This window comes from Vombatus ursinus, unplaced genomic scaffold, assembly GCF_900497805.2.
Source record: "Vombatus ursinus unplaced genomic scaffold, bare-nosed wombat genome assembly UNPS02014830.1, whole genome shotgun sequence".
Classification (NCBI taxonomy): Eukaryota; Metazoa; Chordata; class Mammalia; order Diprotodontia; family Vombatidae; genus Vombatus; species Vombatus ursinus.
In genome coordinates, this window is record NW_020954608.1 from 49,248,410 (window position 1) to 49,266,847 (window position 18,438).

The 18,438-nt window shown below is 38.4% G+C and overlaps 1 long non-coding RNA gene across 1 annotated transcript; it reads left to right on the plus strand.

The window, feature by feature from the left end:
* The first annotated feature begins 7,309 nt into the window (after nt 1-7,309).
* On the plus strand, nt 7,310-18,292 carry LOC114025340. The gene is made up of 3 exons (XR_003567012.1): nt 7,310-7,340; nt 17,112-17,180; nt 17,839-18,292. It is a non-coding gene; the product is annotated as an uncharacterized LOC114025340 (long non-coding RNA).
* Nucleotides 18,293-18,438: the final 146 nt, after the last annotated feature.

The following is an 18,438-nucleotide window of genomic DNA, read 5'->3' on the forward strand; positions in this document are numbered from 1 at the left end:
ATTTAGAAAGTGTTTTATATATTATTATATATTTTATTAAAGAGTACTAAAAGAAATGGTAGATGTGAATCCTGAATCCCTATTAAGAAAATGGAAGAAGTAATGCAGGACTATAGAAAGGCAAATTGGCCTAATTTTCAAGGAAGAGAATGGAATCTGCAGAATTATACCAATGAGCTTTACTTAATTCTTTGCAGAATTCTAGAACATATTATTAAAGGAATATCTTACATTGAGTATCTTTTTACTACCTAATTTCTGGGAAAAACTTAGTCATGAAGTCATAACCCATAAGTAAAATCATCCCTGGGGCATTCAGGGTTGGGTTTTAATAAATTTCTTCTGAGAACAGTGTGAGAGAGCATGAGAACAGGAAGCCTTAACCCCCTCTCATTAGAAGCCAAGATTTTCAGGACTGAACTCGGTTTAAACCATATACCTGGGTAGAGAACAGAGAGCAGACAGTACTCTGGGCTCTATGGGCCCAGGCAATTCCTCAAGATTATACTGAATGCTATCCTTTACAATACTGTTTTTTTTAAATTTCTTATTAGTGTGTTACATCGTACTCATAGTTACCACTCATTCCACAAATGTCCTTTGGAAAGGCCTTGATTTCTTCAGAGACTACATGATTTTGTGACTTGCAGCCATACAGCATCACTAGAAGAATATTATTTTTTAAAAGACAGGTTTTTGCTTCAGAGAATGACTGGAATAATTTAAAAGAACTATTCAATTTTCCAAAGACAATCCCAGCTGCTCTCTACTTCCTGTTCAGTTTTGGGCCCAACTCATTGTCCATTCTTACTGTCTATTCAAGTATATGTGTATTGGGTGTGGTACTACACAGCTGGCTATGCATACACCCAGAGTTGTCCTGGGCAAATGAGCTTTTTTTTTCAAGGTGTGGAGGAGAAACGCTGGCAATAGAGTGAGCACACAGCAGTTTATTCCCCTTTATGCTGGTAGCAGACACCAACTTTCCTGTGGAGTCACCCGTTAGATTGTTCTGGGTTTGAAGGAACACAGAAACAAAGCAAAGGATTTGTGATCTCCAACAGGGCCAGGGAACCCTGAAGGGTTCTGTAGCCCATTTAGTCAGTCCATCTGTCAGTCGGTCAGTCAAAAAACACTTACTAAGTGCCTACTATGAACCAGGTACTGGAAAAAGTATTGGAGATAAAAAAAAAAATTGGACAAGATAGTCCTTGCTCTCAAGAAGCTCACAGTCTGGTGGGGAAGACAACAATGAAATAACTTGGTACAAACAAGGTATGTAGAGGATAAATTGGAAATAATCGACAGAGGGAAGGCTTTAGAATGAAAGCAGAGATTGGCAAAGGCTTCTTGTAAAAGGCAAGATTTTAGCTAGGACTTGGAGGAAACCAGGGAAGCCAGGAGGCAGAGATGAAGAGGGAGAGCATTTCAGGCATGGGGTACAGCCAGTGAAAATACCTGCAATGATTTATCGCATTTGCTTATTTCCAAAGCACACATGCTTACAATGAAAATTTAACAAATAGCCCTATTAAGTTGGTTCAAGTTGACTCCAACACACCCCTGGTTTATGGTATAAGAAGACTGGAAAGGTAAAGGGGTGGGAGGAGTGGCAGATTATGAATGGCTTTAAAAGCCAAACAGAGGAGTTTTTTTTTTTGATCCTAGTCACTAGAGTTTATGGGGCGGGGGGGAGTGACATGGTTAGACCTGCACTGCCATGGAGAGACACTTGTGGTAGAGAGACAAGTCAGCAGGCTACTGTAATAGTCGAGATGCGAGATGATGAGGACCTCTACAAGAGAGGTGGTGGCAGGGTTAGAGGAGAGAAGGGGGCATATATGAGAGAGGTTACAAAGGTAAAATTAACAAGACTTGACAACAAATTGGATGGAGGATGGTGGGAGAGAGTGGATGACCCAGAGGTTTCAAGCTTAGGTGATTGGGAGGATAGTGGTACCCCTGACACTAGTAAGGAAGTTAGGGACAGGAGAGGGTTTTGGCAGGAAGATGAGTTTAAGATAGGACATCTATTTTGAGATATCTGATAGGCAGTTAGTTATGTAAGATTGGAGGTCAATAGATAAGTTAGGGTCAAATAAATAAATTTGAGAATCACTAACATAAAGATGATAATTGAGTCTATTGGAACTGGTGAGATCACCAAGTGAACAGTGTAGAGGGAAAAGAGAAGAGGGCCTAGCACAGAAACCTGTGGGACCTTGGACAGTTAGCAAATCCTTTGCCCCATTGTCCTATCATGGCTCATCCCTTTCTAAACTCTAACCTTGGATTGCTCCCACAATCTACCTTCTCCACTCCTGTTCCCATGCTACAGAAAAATGCTAGAGGAAGTTACATAATATCATCCAATCAATACCAATATGCTATCAGCATATCAATACTTTTACTCTTTTCAGATTAATTCTCTATAGATGCCCACATATTTGTAACAATGATTCTACAGGGAAAGAAGTTCACTGTTCTAATTTGGCATGCCAGGGACATGTCTTCTTCTGCCATAGTTCACAATAGCCAGAAAGACCAAAACCCCGTGTCTCCCCAATTTCCAAACTTCTAGGCAGTGGGAGTAAAGGTGTCTAACTCCAAACCATTAATTAAGTCCCTATGGCCTAGGTTAGGAACCTCACTGGCAGGGTAGGTGGTAGGGAAGGGGTGAGGGCAAGAATTAACTCTTCTGGGATTTAGAGAATAAGGAACTATGAAAGGTTACACTCACCATCCTCTACTTTTGCTCCAGTCTCAGAGAATGGGAGACTTTCTCTTTGCCAAGCCAACCCCATGACCTGTATTCTTCATCTCATTCCCTGTACTCTCTTTGAGAAGCTTGCTCTTTTGGTAATCTCAGTTTTTATAATTGTCAGTCTTGATATCCACAGTTTCCATCCCTATTGCCTATAAACATGTCCAGATCTCCCCCATCTTTAAAAAGCAAACAAAAACGCCTTCACTTGACCATGTCATTGCCCAAAGCTATCATCTCTCCTCAATCTCATAGTCAAATTCCTAGAAAAAAAATCTGCCTATATTTGTTGCTTCTATTTTCTTTTCTCCCAGTTCTTAACCCCTAACTTCTGTTACCCCCACTTGACTGAACCTGCTTTTACCAAGGTTGTTAATTCTTTTTTACTGTTCATTTTCTTGTCCTTCTTAGCCTTTCTGAAACTTTTGACACTCCTCCTCCTAGGATGTTCTCTTCTCATTGGCCTGCCATGATATATTCTCTCTAGGTTTTTCCCTCGCCTGATTAATTATTCTCAATCTCCTCTGTTAGATTATCATCCACACCCCACTGTCTCTCTGTGAGTACATTTCAGGGCTCTCTACAGTAACTTCTTCTCTTCCCTCTCAATACTGTATTGGTGATCATGGTAGCTACCATGGGTTCAGTTATCATCCTTACATAGACAACTCCCAAATCTACATATCCAATTTCCATTTCATACCATATCTTTAACTACTTGATGACCCTGGATGTCTCAAAAGCATATCAATCCCAACACATCTAAATGTGAATCCATATTTTTTCACCCAAAACCCAACCATCCTCTTAACTTGCCTATTTCTATTAAGTGAATCACCACCATTCTTTCAGTTATCTAGGTTCACAAACTAGGAATCATCCTCCACCCTCCCCTCACCATCTCCCCCATCATATCCAATCAGTTACTAAGTTTTTTTTATAAATATTTTATTCATTTATTTCCATGTACATAGCAGAACACAAGAGAGGATTCAATATAAAACAATAATTTTCCATTTCAAGAAAACCTATATAATACACACTACACATTGTTTCAAAGATACCCAAGCCTTTTTTTGCTTCTTTATAGGTTTTCTTTTGTTCTCTTCTGTGCACTTTTTACTTTATTTTTTCTCCACCATAAAGAAGACTAAAATTAAATGTTTATACACACACACATAGATGTCTATAAATATACACATATATATTCATACACATATGTGTAAGACCATACTATGCATAATTCCACTTGCCATCTCTTTCTCTAGAGGTTGACATCATCTTCCTTCATAGATTCAAGTCTTTCCAAATTAACCAGCTCATCATTTCCTACACCAAAGCAGTATTCCAATACAATCATATCCTATCTGAGAGATCTTCTATGAAATTTCCCCCCAATATTCTGCATTCCTTCTGTTCTTGGCTATATTGGTTTTATATATACAAAGAAATTTTTAACTTAAAATCAAAATTATCCATTTTACACTTCAACAATGCTCTTACCTTGTAATATAGTTTAAGGTCTGATACTTCTGAATCTCCTTCCTTTACATCTTTTTTTCCCTAGTTTCTTTGAAATTCCTGACCTTTTGTTCTTCCAAATAAACTTTTATTATTTTTTCTAACTCAGCAGAATAATTTTTAGTGACTTAATTGGAATGGCAATGAATAAATAGATTAGTTACATAAGATTGTCATTTTTTATTATATTGGCTTTACCTACCCATGAACAATAAATATTACTCCGATTATTTAAATCTGAGTTTATTTGTGTAAAAAGTGTTTTATCAGTTACTGTGTCTTAATGATTCTATCTCCTCAATATCTTTTGCATCCATTGCCTTCTATCCCTCACACCACAATCCCCCTAATTCAATCACTCATCACTTCTCACCTAGATTTGAAATAGCCTCCTAGTTGGTCTTTCTGTATCTAGCTTCTCTTATCTCCAATCTATCCTACAGACAGCTGACAAATTTATATTCCTTTTTTTTTTAAGACTGCTATTTCTTATCCTCCTCAGGCCTGAAGTACAGTGGCCCTTCACAGGCTGGATCCCACTGCTATTAATATGTTTCTGATAGTGGGTCATTTTATTCTTCCTTAGGCAACCCAGTGCTGCACCCCTCCCCCACGATCCCCCCAGTCAGGAGGTTCAATACTGTTGCCAGACTTAGTGAGAACACCTTATCAACTCTAACTCTATTACAGCTCAGAACTCCTGAGCTAAAGCAATCCACCAGTCTCAGTCTTTCCCAGTACCAGTTATTACAAAATGTGTGCCACCATCCCCAGCTCCTAATTGAGATTTCTAAAGCACAGGTATGTTCTTCCTCTATTCCATGTGATTCTTCTATTTAAGAAACTTCAGTGGATACCTGTAACTAGTATGAAACAATTGAAACTCCTGGTATGGTATTTTGAGCCCTTTAAAATCTGACTCCACCTTATCTTTCCAGATTGATTTCAAATTACTTTTTTAAGTGCATTGTGTTCTGGTATACCTGGCAGTTTCGAGTGTATAGTTTTTTGTCTCCCATCTTCACACCTTAGCATAGGCCATCCCACAGAGCCCAGAATGTTCTCCCTCCTCACCTCCAACTCTGGGAATTGTGTCTCAGCTCAACTATCACCTCTTTAGAGAGGCTTTGCCTGATTCCTTCCTACTCTGACAATCACTTGATATTGATTTTGTGTGTGTCTTCTGTTTACTTTGCTGTGTGTTTATTATTTCCACCCTATAGAATGCAAGCCTCTTAAAGGCAAGGTTTTCTTACCCTTGTATTTGTATCCTAACATCTAGCCAAGATCCTAGCACATAGTAGTGACACAGTAGATAGAGCACTGGATTTGGAGTCAGGAAGACCTGAGTTCAAATGTGACCCCTGATACTTACTGTGTAACCTTGGGCAAATCGCTTAATCCCTGTTTGCCTCAATTTCCTGATCTATAAAATGGAGATAACAGCACCTGCCCCAGGGTTATTATGAGGATCAAATGGAATAATATTTGTAAAGACCTTATATCTGGCAAATAGTAGGCACTATAAATGCTAGTTGTTGTTGTTGTTGTTATAATAGGGCTTTACTAAATGCTTATTGATTAACTGATTGAAAGAAGGAAGGTTCAATTAAATGGAAAAATCCCTAATAGATTATCCTTTGAGAGAATGATAAAGGAATTGGCCAATTCTACTTTATTAAACCCACAAAGGATACAAGAACAATCATTCCATTCATTTAAGAAGCACTTACTAAGCATCTACTATATGCCAGACACCCTGTGGGGCACTGGGGCTACAAAGACAAAAAAAACAGAACAAACAAACAACAAAAAAAAAAACCACAGTCTCTGCCTTCAAAGACAAAGATTCTGTTGGTGAGAAACATGTACATGGAGTGATAGGAGCTAGATTCTAATCCTTCCTCCCCCCACATAAGCTCAGCTGTTTTTGTCTTAAAAGATAATGAGACCTTCCTTCAGATTTAGTTGGTTCTGAAAAATAAGGAGAATAATGGCTAAGATCCTTAACAGTCTGACCTCCCAGATGCTTGGCTGATGAATCGAAATGGGAATTTTACTTAGCTGAATCAACTCAAGGGGTTCTTAATGCCCTATCCTTGTTGTATATCCTTCTCTTGCTATGGCTAAGTAATTTCCTTTCGTTAATTGTTGAATGATCTAGGAGTGTCTCGTTTTATTCCAATATTGAACCTAAAAAAAAAGCCCTAAAATTCCTTTATGTGGTGGGTGGGCCTTACAGAGGAAGGTGAGCCTAGATTGGACTTCATGCTTCTGGTGGAGCTTTCCGTGATGCCTCCAGAGTAGTAGTTGTTTAATTTGAAGCACCCTCAGCTCCAACGAGATTAGAAAGTTAACTGCCTGCGTTCAGTAAGGGACATTCAGTAAGAGAACCAAATGAATATATGGAAGATAAATGCCACTAAATTGTTCTAGTCTTTACAGCTTTGATGGAACTTCAAGCTAGCAAATTAAGCCTTCTTTCAGTGTTGCTGGGGAATCTCTTCCAACCTCATTTATCTTTTAAGCAGCCTAGAGGGATGGAACTTTTTCAGATGCAGAAAGAGATTACCTTCATTAGAAAAGGAAACATTCAGAATTTAGGCTCCGCCTCATTAGGGCTGGATGCTTTTGTATTGCTAATGTTTATCATCATCATCTAATTGCCTGAAGTAGGAGGAAGGGCTCCAAAAAAGGCCTTTCAAGCTTTAAGGGAGTCATATTTGGGTAAACGGGTTTTGAATGACTTTTTAGAAATGACTAGGCAGCTGAACCAACAGTCCTCAGTTTTATAACTGTATATGGACGTAGCCAGCCACAGAGGGGGAAGCAAGAGGGCCTCCAACTGTAGGAGAATGCAAATCAAGTGAACAATAGAGAACTGAATTCCTTTCCATTTAGTTATTTTGTAAAGGGAATCCTGGATACTGTTACTGATGCTAGGATTGCATCTTGCTGAACTATGGAATTTTTAGTTTCCTTGATATCTTTATGTCTAAGTGTTCAAAGTTCTTTTATGTCGTCTACCCAAATTAAGGTTATATATGGGATGAAGGTGAGTATGTTTCACATTCTGTGTGTGTGTGTGTGTGTGTGTGTGTGTGTGTGTGTGTGTGTGTGTGCATATGAGAGAGAGAGACAGAAAGAGAGAGAGAGAGATCTCTGGAAATCTGGTATCTGACAGCGCTATGAATAGTTATTTTCGTATAATTAACGTGTTGCTGAGGAGGGCTTCCCTCCACCTACAGCAAAGAGGTAGAGTTGATCCCTCCTAGACCACTACAGTCTTTAAAAGCAGCCAAACTCAGACAACAAAGAGCTTCTGGTTTTTAGCCTAAGGAAAACTGACCTGAATCCACGTAGGTTCCTTTCCCTGCTATTTTGGGAACTTATTAATACAAATGTAACTGGGCTTTGTTAGGCCCTCTGCCCCAAATCTGTTTCAATTGTCCTTTTCAGTTCTAAGTGCAGGCAACAGGAAAGCCCTAAGTATCTGGAGTGCTGGGCGGGAGACAAGCCCATGGGGTAGATTTAGAACGTACCTTGGTTACTTATGTTTTGTAAAATGGAATGGTTGGAAGGAAATTATATAGAACCATGAGAATATTATTTATCAAATAAGATAATATTTGTAAAGTGGTGCTTAGTCCAGTGCCTAGTACATTGTAGGTATTATGTAAATGTTTATCCTCTTTTCCTCCCCTATGGCTTGAAACTTGGTGGAACTCTGCTATAGGAACTGAGTTAAGCTGAATCTAAACCCCCCCCCCTTTTTTTTTCTTTTTTAGCTAGACAATGGGGTTAAATGACTTGCACTGGTCACACAGCTAGTAAGTGTTATGTGTCTGAGGCCCGATTTGAACTCAGGTCCTCCTGAATCCATAGCTAGTACTCTATCCACTGCCCCACTTAGCTGCCCCCTAATCCCCTTGTATACCCCAGAGACTGAGCCAGTGTAGGAAGGATTATGCCCCACTGAGTGGGTGGTGGGGAATGTTTGTATGTTTTTTTTCTTGATAAACATTTGAAGTAAATATTCTTTTGTAAACACTAAATGGACTTCTAAGTGATAAAATGGAACTCTGGTTCTGAAAACACCTAAAATTGGGAGAACACATTCCAATGGGTAGATGCTTGAGCCAATGACAGAGACTAGACAACCCCTGGGGGATGGGGTGCTGGGGAACCCCATCATGAAATGTAACATCTCCTAGGGAAACAACACAAACATAGCCATAATTGGCTGTGTATACATTTATACGTTACTATTATTCAACAACAACAACAATTACATGGCTTTCAGGCAGTGTGAGCCAAAGTTACACAGCTTATTAATAAAATCATCACAGCTTGTCAAGGCCTCAGGGAAGTCATTCACATTTGACCAGAGAGAGGGCTCTCCAAACTGTTTAATAAGGTGCTTTCAAGTTAGCTGCTGCCCTCTCCCCATTAGCACCCTCTGTACTCAATTAAGGAATACACAGCTAAAAACAAAAAAGATGGATCTTATCTTCAACTAGAAAAAGTTAACTTTAAAGTATAGCAAAAGTAAAGCCAAAAAAAAAAAAAGCAAAAGAATGGCTTAAAAGGAACAGAAAACACCTAGTCTTTCAAATAGAAAGGGAGCAGAGAGAAAGGGAAAAGAACTAGCCTGGAATTCTTGATGATGAAAACCAACTCTCTCACACTAATCACAGCTACAAAGATGTTGTTCACATTGGTGAAACCCAGGCACTCTCACTTAACATCATTCATTCTTCTCAGCCTCTTCCATCTTCTTATCTATACATCTGTGTCTGTCTTTCTATCGCCTCTCTGAAGCAGTTCAAATGTGTTCTTTAGTGGAAATTCTGTCCTCCAGCCCAGAGACCATAAACTGTGAAGACTACAATTATCAGAACGCCAAGAAACTATTCTGAAATCTTTCTTTGTATTAGGAATTGATTGAAATACAGAGCTACAACAGGATGGGATTGAACTGAGAGAAGAATCAGACATACAAGCAAACTGAAGCAGCAATGTGATCTAGATTAAAAATTGATCTGGAAATGGAATGGCCATGATAGCCAACATATCTGTTTTAGTGCAGAATAACTGTTGCCTAAAAGGAAAGACTAAGCCAGAGTATGTTTTCAATTTTATGAGATATTTGGTTACCTCATATTGCAGTAATCACAATGAAGTATTTGCAGAAAGATTATCATGAAAATAATTGTACCATCTATTACAGAGAATGGAGGTACTGAAATTAAGGAAGAATTCTCTATGACCTTACAAATCGAATTAACATCTATTTTGATATTCTGTGAGTTCAATGCAGAGGTAAGAGAGAGTAGGTGACAATGTTGAGAAATAGGGTCTCAGTTTCTTCATCTGTAGAACTAGGGAGATGAATTAAGGTCTCTTCTAACTCTAAATCTATAATCCTGTGTAATAATAGATGTTGGAAAATATGGACCAGGAATAAGGAATGAGAAAGGCCAAAGACTTGTAGACTACACTTAAGCCTCATGCCTATATACCATGAATATTTTCTTTGAGAAAATATCTAGGAGTACCAATTACTGTAATGTCTAAGAATGACTTCAGAGGACTGGTGGTGAATGTGCCTCCTGTAGCTTGGTTAATGAATAGGAGACTTGGTGCAGAACGAGGTATACATTTTTAGACATAGTCGATGTGTCAATTTGTTTGGCTTGACTCTTCTAATTTATTGCAATGGAAGGTCCCATGGGGAGGGAGAATTATTGAGATCTGAATAGGGTTGTAAGAAAATAAAGCACATCAATAAAATCTTTTATATCCCCAAAGCAATAGACACTAGACAAAGTAAGCACTGAATTACTTCACAAAAATGAAATTGGTTCTATGTTATCAGACTAGAAATAACACATTACTATTGTGAGTATTATTCTGGAGTCAGCTGTAAATATACAATCTGCCTACTGACCTCTTAGAACAAAAGTCAATGTTAATACAAAGCTAGAATAAAGAACAAGAATGAGAAAACGAATGTGACGTATAAGTGAAGTTCTATCCTGACTGATTTGAGAAAGTTATGATGGTTTAAAAAAATGGGATGCAGATGGAAGACACAAACTACAATAATATTATACAGAAGTTTGATCAATGTAAATAAAGAACTGTACCAAAGAGACAAAAGGAGCCTAAAAAGTACTTTAGTCTTTTTATGATTTACTTGCTAAATGGAGAGAGAGAGAGTAGCCAAGGGCAACACCAGTTTAAAATATAAACTCACATGTAAAATCTTACAGAGAAGGATGGTAGAAGATTATCAGCAGTATTGCCTCACAAGGTAGTGTAGTAGATAGAGTACAAGACACAAGCAAGCCTGAGTTAAAAATCCTACCTCACTTCCTAGTTGTGTGACTGTAGGCAAATGACTTACCTTCACTGCCTTATTTTCCTCATCAGTAAAATGGGCATACCATTAAAACTTACCTCACAGCGTTGTTGTTAGGAACAATTTAAACAATACATACTCAATATGGGTCAACAATGTGATATGACAACTAGGGAAGTTAATGCTATCTTAGGATGGATTAAGAGAATCATAGCTTCCAGAAATAAGATAGTGATCATCTTGCTGAGTCACGTCCCATCAGACTGTATCTGGGGTGTAGTGGTCAGTTCTAGGCATTACATTTTAGAAGGAAAGGATTTAAAGGAAAGCAACAGGGATGTTACAGAGATTCAAATTTATGTTATATAAAGAAGAGAAGATTTATGCAGGCGATGTGTTAACAGTCTTCAAGTATTTGAAGTGCCATCACTTGGAAGAGGTTAGATTTTTTTGCTCTTGAGAGTAACTAGCCGATGCATGGACTTTGCAAATGTAAGCATAAAGGCCATTTGGAGTTAAAGAAAACACGTCCTAAAAATCAGAAATATACAAAATTGGAATGGGCTGCCTATGGGAGGAGTGGGGTAGGTTCCTTTCATTGGAAGCCTCCAAATAGAGGCTGGAGTTATATTGTAGAAGGAATCTTTTCTAGATATTTGGTAGACAAGATGGTCACTAAGGTAACTTCAATTCTGACAATTCTATGAATTTTTTTCAACAGTCTAAAAGAAGACAGGCAAACAGGTCACCAGTGTTAAAAGTTTCCAATTCTATTAAAAATAGGGGCAGCTAGGTGGCACAGTGGATAGAGCACCAGCCCTAAAGTCAGGAGGACCTGAGTTCAAATGTGACCTCAGACCAAATACTTGATACTTACTAGCTGTGTGACCCTAGGCAAGTCACTTAACCCCAATTGCCTAAAAAAAGAAAAAATAGCTCCAGGCTAGCTGCCTGGAATGGAGGCAGTGGCTGATTAAGAATAGTTCCAATTGTGCTTCCTTCATGCCTGCTCTTACTCTACCATGTGTGGTTATCTTCAAATTGTCTTTATGGAATCTTGCACTTACTTAGGGGTACATTTTAATGTGTTTTCATTGTGTTTTTGACTTGCACAAGGAATTACTGTCAGTCCTCCTCTATGCCACCAATATGCTGAGCGGAGATGGTTTCTCCCTGGGCAGAAATCTACACCATTCTCCAAATATCGTTGTCATTGTTCAGTCATTTCAGTCATGTCCAACTCTTCATGACCCCATTTTTGGTTTTCTTGGCAAAGATATTGGAGTGCTTTGCTACTTCCTTCTCCAAGTAAGTGTCTGAGGCTGGATTTGAACTCAGGAAGATGAGTCTTCCTGACTCCAGGCCCAGCATCCTATCCACTGCACCACTTAGCTGCCCAAATCTCTTCTTGCATTCATATTAATCATACAGTCTAGGGCAGGGGTGGGGAACTTGCAGCTTTGAGGCCACATGTGGCCTTCTAGCTCCTTGAGTGTGGCCTTTTGACTGAGTCCAAGTTTTACAGAACAAATCCTTTATTAAGATGACTTGTTCTGTGAAGTTTGGATTCAATCAAAGGGTCACACCTGAAATCCTAGAGGGCCACATGTGGCCTCAAGACCACAGGTAGCCCACCCCTGGAGGGGCTGCCAGATTTCTTTCATAAGCACTAGGTGGTGCACTAGCCCTGGAGTCAAGATGACCTGAATCCAAATTAGACCTCAAATGCTTGCTAGCAGTATGACCTTGAGCAAGTCACTTAACCTCTGTCTGTTTCAGTTTCCTAAACTGTAAAATAGGGATAATAATAGCACTTCCTTCCAGGGTTTTTTTGTGAGGATCAAATGGGATATTTTTAAAATTAGTGCCTGACACACAGTAGGTGCTTAATAAATTTTTGCTTCCTTCCTTTTTTATAAATGGAAGAATAAAACAATAGCAATAAAAGGACAATGATTGAGCCACAGTGGTGAGGAGACAGTTTAATAAGAAAAAGTCTATGGCTTCCATTGTTGTGCGTAGCAGTAAAATTACCTTTTTCTCCTGAACTCAGGGATCTCTCATGGAGAGAAGAAATCATCTACCAGCTTAATCTAGATATAAACTTTGGCCCAGTCCCTCTTTAATAGGCAAATGAGAGTGAATTCACAGCTCCCTCTGGCTACTTTATGTTCTCACAAATGAACACTCACCAGTTCTAGGCAGGGGTAGGGTAATAGTGACTATCAGGAAAATAGCAACCCTTGCTTCTTGGCATCAGATCCTCATTGTATGCTCATTGGGCCTTAGAAGAAAGAGGCTTGAAAACTGGCACTCACATTTTGGACACTCCATTTGACTGTCTGCCTTCTTATCTGTAAGTGGGTAACAGGAAGAATGACTTCATGTTCTAGCTTCTCTCCACCAGAAACCTTCAAAAATTATAGGCTCAGGGAGACTAGCCAAGATAGTGGAGTAAGAGGAAGCAGTGTGGCCAAGCTCCTCTCCTCATCTACTCCACCATGATCTAGAAAATGCACCATACTGAGTCCTGATCAGGAAATCTAAGTTAAAATCACAATCATTTTTTCCCCAGCCCAACTATTGTTTGTCCTTCAGTTCTTGAAGAGGACCATGACATCTGGAAGGTGATGCCATGATTTGCAAGTGAATTGGATTTAAGTGAGGGAGGGCTGTGCAAAGTCACCAGCCTCATTTTCTCTTCCAGAGCCATCTGGATCCAGTAGCAAGATATAAATCAGGCCACTGGGTCCTACCCAGCTAGACATAGGAAGAAAGAGGTGTACAGACACAGGATAAATCTAGCCAAGAGGGAACTAACTGGCTGGATCCTTCTAGCACAGAGACTTGAGGCTTGAGGATCTCCACTAAGACAAGAAAAGTTCCCAGATGCATAGTTAGGGGCAAAAATACATTTCACTCCATAGGGAAATGAGTAAAGGTGAAAAGAGAAAGAGAAAATAATAGAGGTAGAAGATTCAAGGAAAGATAGGGAAAACAAAATAACCATGGAGGGTGGTGAGAGGAAAGAAAGGGTAAGAATGTATGATTGGGCTCTCGGTAAAGGAAAGAGAAGAGGGGCAGAGGAGTAGAAAATGATTAAAACCAACCAAGAATGTTGGTGTTGAGCACACTCTTTGCTCACCACCATCATTTTGTAAATAAGGAATAGGAAACAAAGAAAGGAAAAACTGTAAGAGAACAGGATAAAGGGAAACACACAATTAACTATCACAACTGTAAATATGATTGGGATGAATTCATAAAATGGAAAAGAATAACAGACTGGATTAGAAAGCAGAATCCAGCAATATGTTGTTTACGAAAAACCATGTTTGTAACAAAAATTCACAAAAATCTATTATGCTTTAGCTGAAGTAAAAAGTCAGGAATAATAATCATGGTCTCAAAGCAATAGCAAAAACAGACTTGATTAATAGATTAAACAAGAAATCTGTATTTTGCTTAAAGGTACTATAGACAATAAATTAATATCAATACTGAGTATGTATACACTAAATGGCATAGCACCTAAATAATTAAAAGAAAAGTTAAGTGAGTTATAGGGGAGAAATAGTCAACTATAATACTGGGGAATCTCAATCTATTCATCCCCCCCCAAAAAAGAAATAAAATTAAAAAAAAGTTTAAGGACCTGAATAGAAATTTAGAATAGTTAGATATAATAGGCTTCTGACAGTTATTGAATGACAATAGAAAGAAGTATGCATATTTCATGCAGCTGTGCATGGCACCTTTACAAAAATTGACCATAGATTAGGGCATTAAAAATCTCACAAACAAATGCAGAAAAGCAGAAATGTTAAACACATTTTAATGGATCACAGTATAATAAAAGTTATGTTCAATAAAGGGTTGATGAAGAAATAATTAAAATTAATTGTAGAGTAAATAACTTAATCCTAAATAATGAGTGAGTCAAATAGCAAATCATACAGCTAACAAAACAGAAACCAATGATTTCATTAAAGATCATGAGAACAGTGAGATGATATCCCAACATATTGGTGATGTAGACAAAGCAGTCTTTGGAGGGAAAGCTCATATGTCGTTAGATGTCATCATCAAAAGAGAAAGAACAGACCAACAAATTAGGTATGCAAGTAAAAAAAAAACCTAGAAAACTAACAAATTACTCCCTACCCCATTTAAACACCAAAATAGAGAGTATGAAAACCAAATAAGAGATTAGTAAAATTGTGTGTGTGTGTGTGTGTGTGTGTGTGTGTGTGTGTGTGTGTGTGTTTGGGGAAGAAGGAGAGAAATAAGAGAAAGGGAGAGATAGACAGAGAGACAGACAGACAGCAAGAGAGACGGAGAGAGAAATCAACAAAAATCATTTCCTAATAGACAAGTAGTCAATAGATATCAAAAAACAGTCTCAAAAGACAAATTACCAACTATTACTAACCACATGAGTGTTTTATACAGTTGAAAATAAGAGAAATTCAAAACAACTCTGAAATTTTACCTCACACCTAGCAAATGGACAAAAATAACAAAAGATGAGAATGGTTAGTGTTGTAGGATTGTAGTGAATGTTGTAGAAAGAAGGGAATATTAATCTACTACTTGTGGAGCTGTGAGTTGGTCCACACATTCTGGAAACTCATTTGGAATTATGCTAAGAAGATGACAAACATGTCCATGCTCTTTAACCCAGAGGCTAATACCCCAAGCAGGCCAGTTATAAAAAATTAAGGCCCTACATATTCCCACATTTCTTTAATATACTAAATACTGTTTCTAAATGCCAGGAGTGATCTCATAATCTTTAAGTTTAGCTCAGGATTGGGCTTAGTTCCTAGGATTTAGCTCAAGTCAAAAAATCTCTAGATTTACTGGCTGTTTTTCAAAAAAAAAAACAAAAACAAAGTTTTTCCATTTAAAAGAATTTGTTAGCCCCTTGAGTTCCAAAAGCTATCCAACCCATGGGAATATGAACACATGATAGCTTTCTAAATATGTCTACCTAACGCAAAAACGAAAGCAAATAATTCTAAAGAACATGGAGAACAACTTGGTCTTTAAAAGCAGGCTTAATCATATGTAAGGAGAAGTCCTGGATCAATTTGCTGAAATTCCCAAATCAACTTGATGAGATTATAGGGTGTGGGCCTTTGTTTGGAAGCATCTTAGGAGCACCTCCCCATGTAGTATAGGCATGCCTAATAATACTTTGCTGATAGAAAAAAAGGAACTATTTATGATTTTCTCACTGAAAGTAAGAATGACAGACTCTTGTTGGAACAGCTGCTGCTCTATGAAATCGATCTAACATAACAATTTTCTCCTCTCTCTCTATATCTGTCTGTTTCTGTCTGTCTCTCCATGTCTCTCTGTCTCTGTCTCTCTCTCACTGACTCCCCCTGATCTTCAAGTAACAGTTGGATAATCTTTGCAAGGTATGTTGTATAGGGGATTCATTTTCATGTATTTATTTTTGGTTAGGCAATGAGGTTAAGTGACTTGCCCAGGGTCACACAGCTAGTAAATGTTATGTATCTGAGGCTGGATTTGAACTCAGGTCCTCCTGAATCCAGGGCCAGTGTTCTATCCAATGCGCCACCTAGTTGCCCCGAGATTCATTTTTAAACATGGGTTGGACTAGATGTTCTCTGAAATTCCTTCTGATCTGAAAGTCTGTAATCCTGTCAACAAATAAAGAAGTCCCCCCAAGTCCCATTGAGCCCCATATTGAGTGTTCCCTACTGTCATTTATGGTATTATTATGTTACCTTATGAGTTTCCCACTGTTTCTAAAGACATGCCATCTTGCTTTCTCTGTTAAGTTCTCCAATAAGCTCTACTGGGTTATGCACTCGTAACGAAGTCAAATCAAGGGAATAAACGTTTATTAAGTGCTCACTGGAGACAACATTCAAACAATTATGTACCTACAAGATGTATACAGGGTAAATTGGAGGTAATTTCAGAGGGAAAAAACAATCAATGAAGATAGGTGGAGGAGCAAGAAATGCCTCTGGCACAAGGAAGAATTTGAGGCCTCTCCTTCCTAGTATCTGCTTTCAACTTTTCTCTGTTCTCTAGATGTTGCTATATTATCCTCCAAACCATCTCTCTTGGTACTGTGTTTCAGGCTACAGCACAGGGTCCAATTCACACAGCAATGTCAACCATGATTTTTGCTGTCTCAGAAATTTCTCTCCTCTCTCTTTAACTCATAAAACTCTCTCTCTCTCTCTTTCTCTCTCCCTCTCTCTCTCTTTCTATCAGTTACCTGCACATGCTCACTAAGGAGCATTTGGACTGTTAATCTGGTCCTGCCTGCTTTTCCAAATATTGTTTGCTTTTAAATCAGATGTTTGCTCATGCAACTCAGCTCTGTTTGCCTCAGGTCCTCAATCTGTCTTTCCAGGACTGGTTTCCTAATTGTGCTTTTGTAAACTTTTGCTTTGTTCACCCCATTTCCCTAAACAGGTATGAGAAAACTTTGTTATGGTAGAAGAGAGACAGCTTACAACTTCAATGGAAAGAGCTCTGGATTAGGTAGGTATCTAGTAGACCTGGTTCTGCCACTAACTTGCTTTGTGACATATGTTAATAATTTCCCATATTTACACCTTTGGAAAAGGATGAGATTAGACCATATGATGTACATATGAGGTCCTTCTCAATTGTCATTTTATTAGTACTATGGATATGCATCTGCTTCTAGCACAAATCTTCTGACTTAATCTTTCCTTTTGTGCCTTTCCTCACACAAATTAAACAAATTTCTGTGCTCAGTTTCCTTTCTTTACTATCCTCTTTTTTCCCCTCCTACCTTCCTCCCAGTTACAACCAATTCCCCTTTCTTTTTCATATTGTCTCCACCCAACTTTCTTCCTTCTTAGGAAGACACCCCAAGTGTGGGGCCTGCTTGCTCTTCATCATGACTAACATTCTCCACTTTCAGACAATCATCTCATCAGCTCCAGGGTCATTTGGCATCTGAAATTCCCTAAACTAGGATTTAACTCTGGTTAAAAGGCCATTATTCCATTCTGAAGAACAACAGGGATTATGACTTGGAATAAACTCTGTATTGTTACTAGCAGAGTACACACATAATGATATTTAATAAAACAATTTTGAATAATTAGCTAATATTTCACATTTTAAAATGTTTTATATGCATAAGATTAAATTTATTATCCTTTAACAGAGTTAGGAGGGACCTCACAAGTCTTCTGACCCAACTCATACCTGAGCCTTTATAACCTCCTTCAACAAGTGGTCATTCAGTCACTGCTTGAAGGCCCCCAGAGCTTGAATCCCTTCATGGTTTGTGATACCATTCTGTGCATCAAAGTTGCTCATTTAGTCAACCAATAGCTCTCCGTGTTCGCAACATCTGTTAAAGAGACCTTCTGGGGACCCGTGAAGCTATTCTAAACTAAATTGTACTTATGCAGAGCACCCAGGTGCAGTGCATAGTCAAAGGAACAAAGAAGGATCTTCAGTCATTCCACTTGGCCTTTACATGAGAAGACAGAGTAATATCTCTGTTCTTGATCCATTGTCAGCATACGGTGTCCATTTGGACATTCCAGCACCCATAAAAGGCAACTTTGTATTTTATGTATCAAACTGTAAATAAAGCCGTCCTCTATGTATAATCTCAACTTGTTTGTTTTATTAAACCCTACTTACAATTTCCCAAGTACAAGTAACAGTACTTAATAAGATTCTTTAGATCCCAAGAGACACCATCCCCCTCACAAAATAATCTAACTCGACCTTATTGTCTTACAGAACAAACATT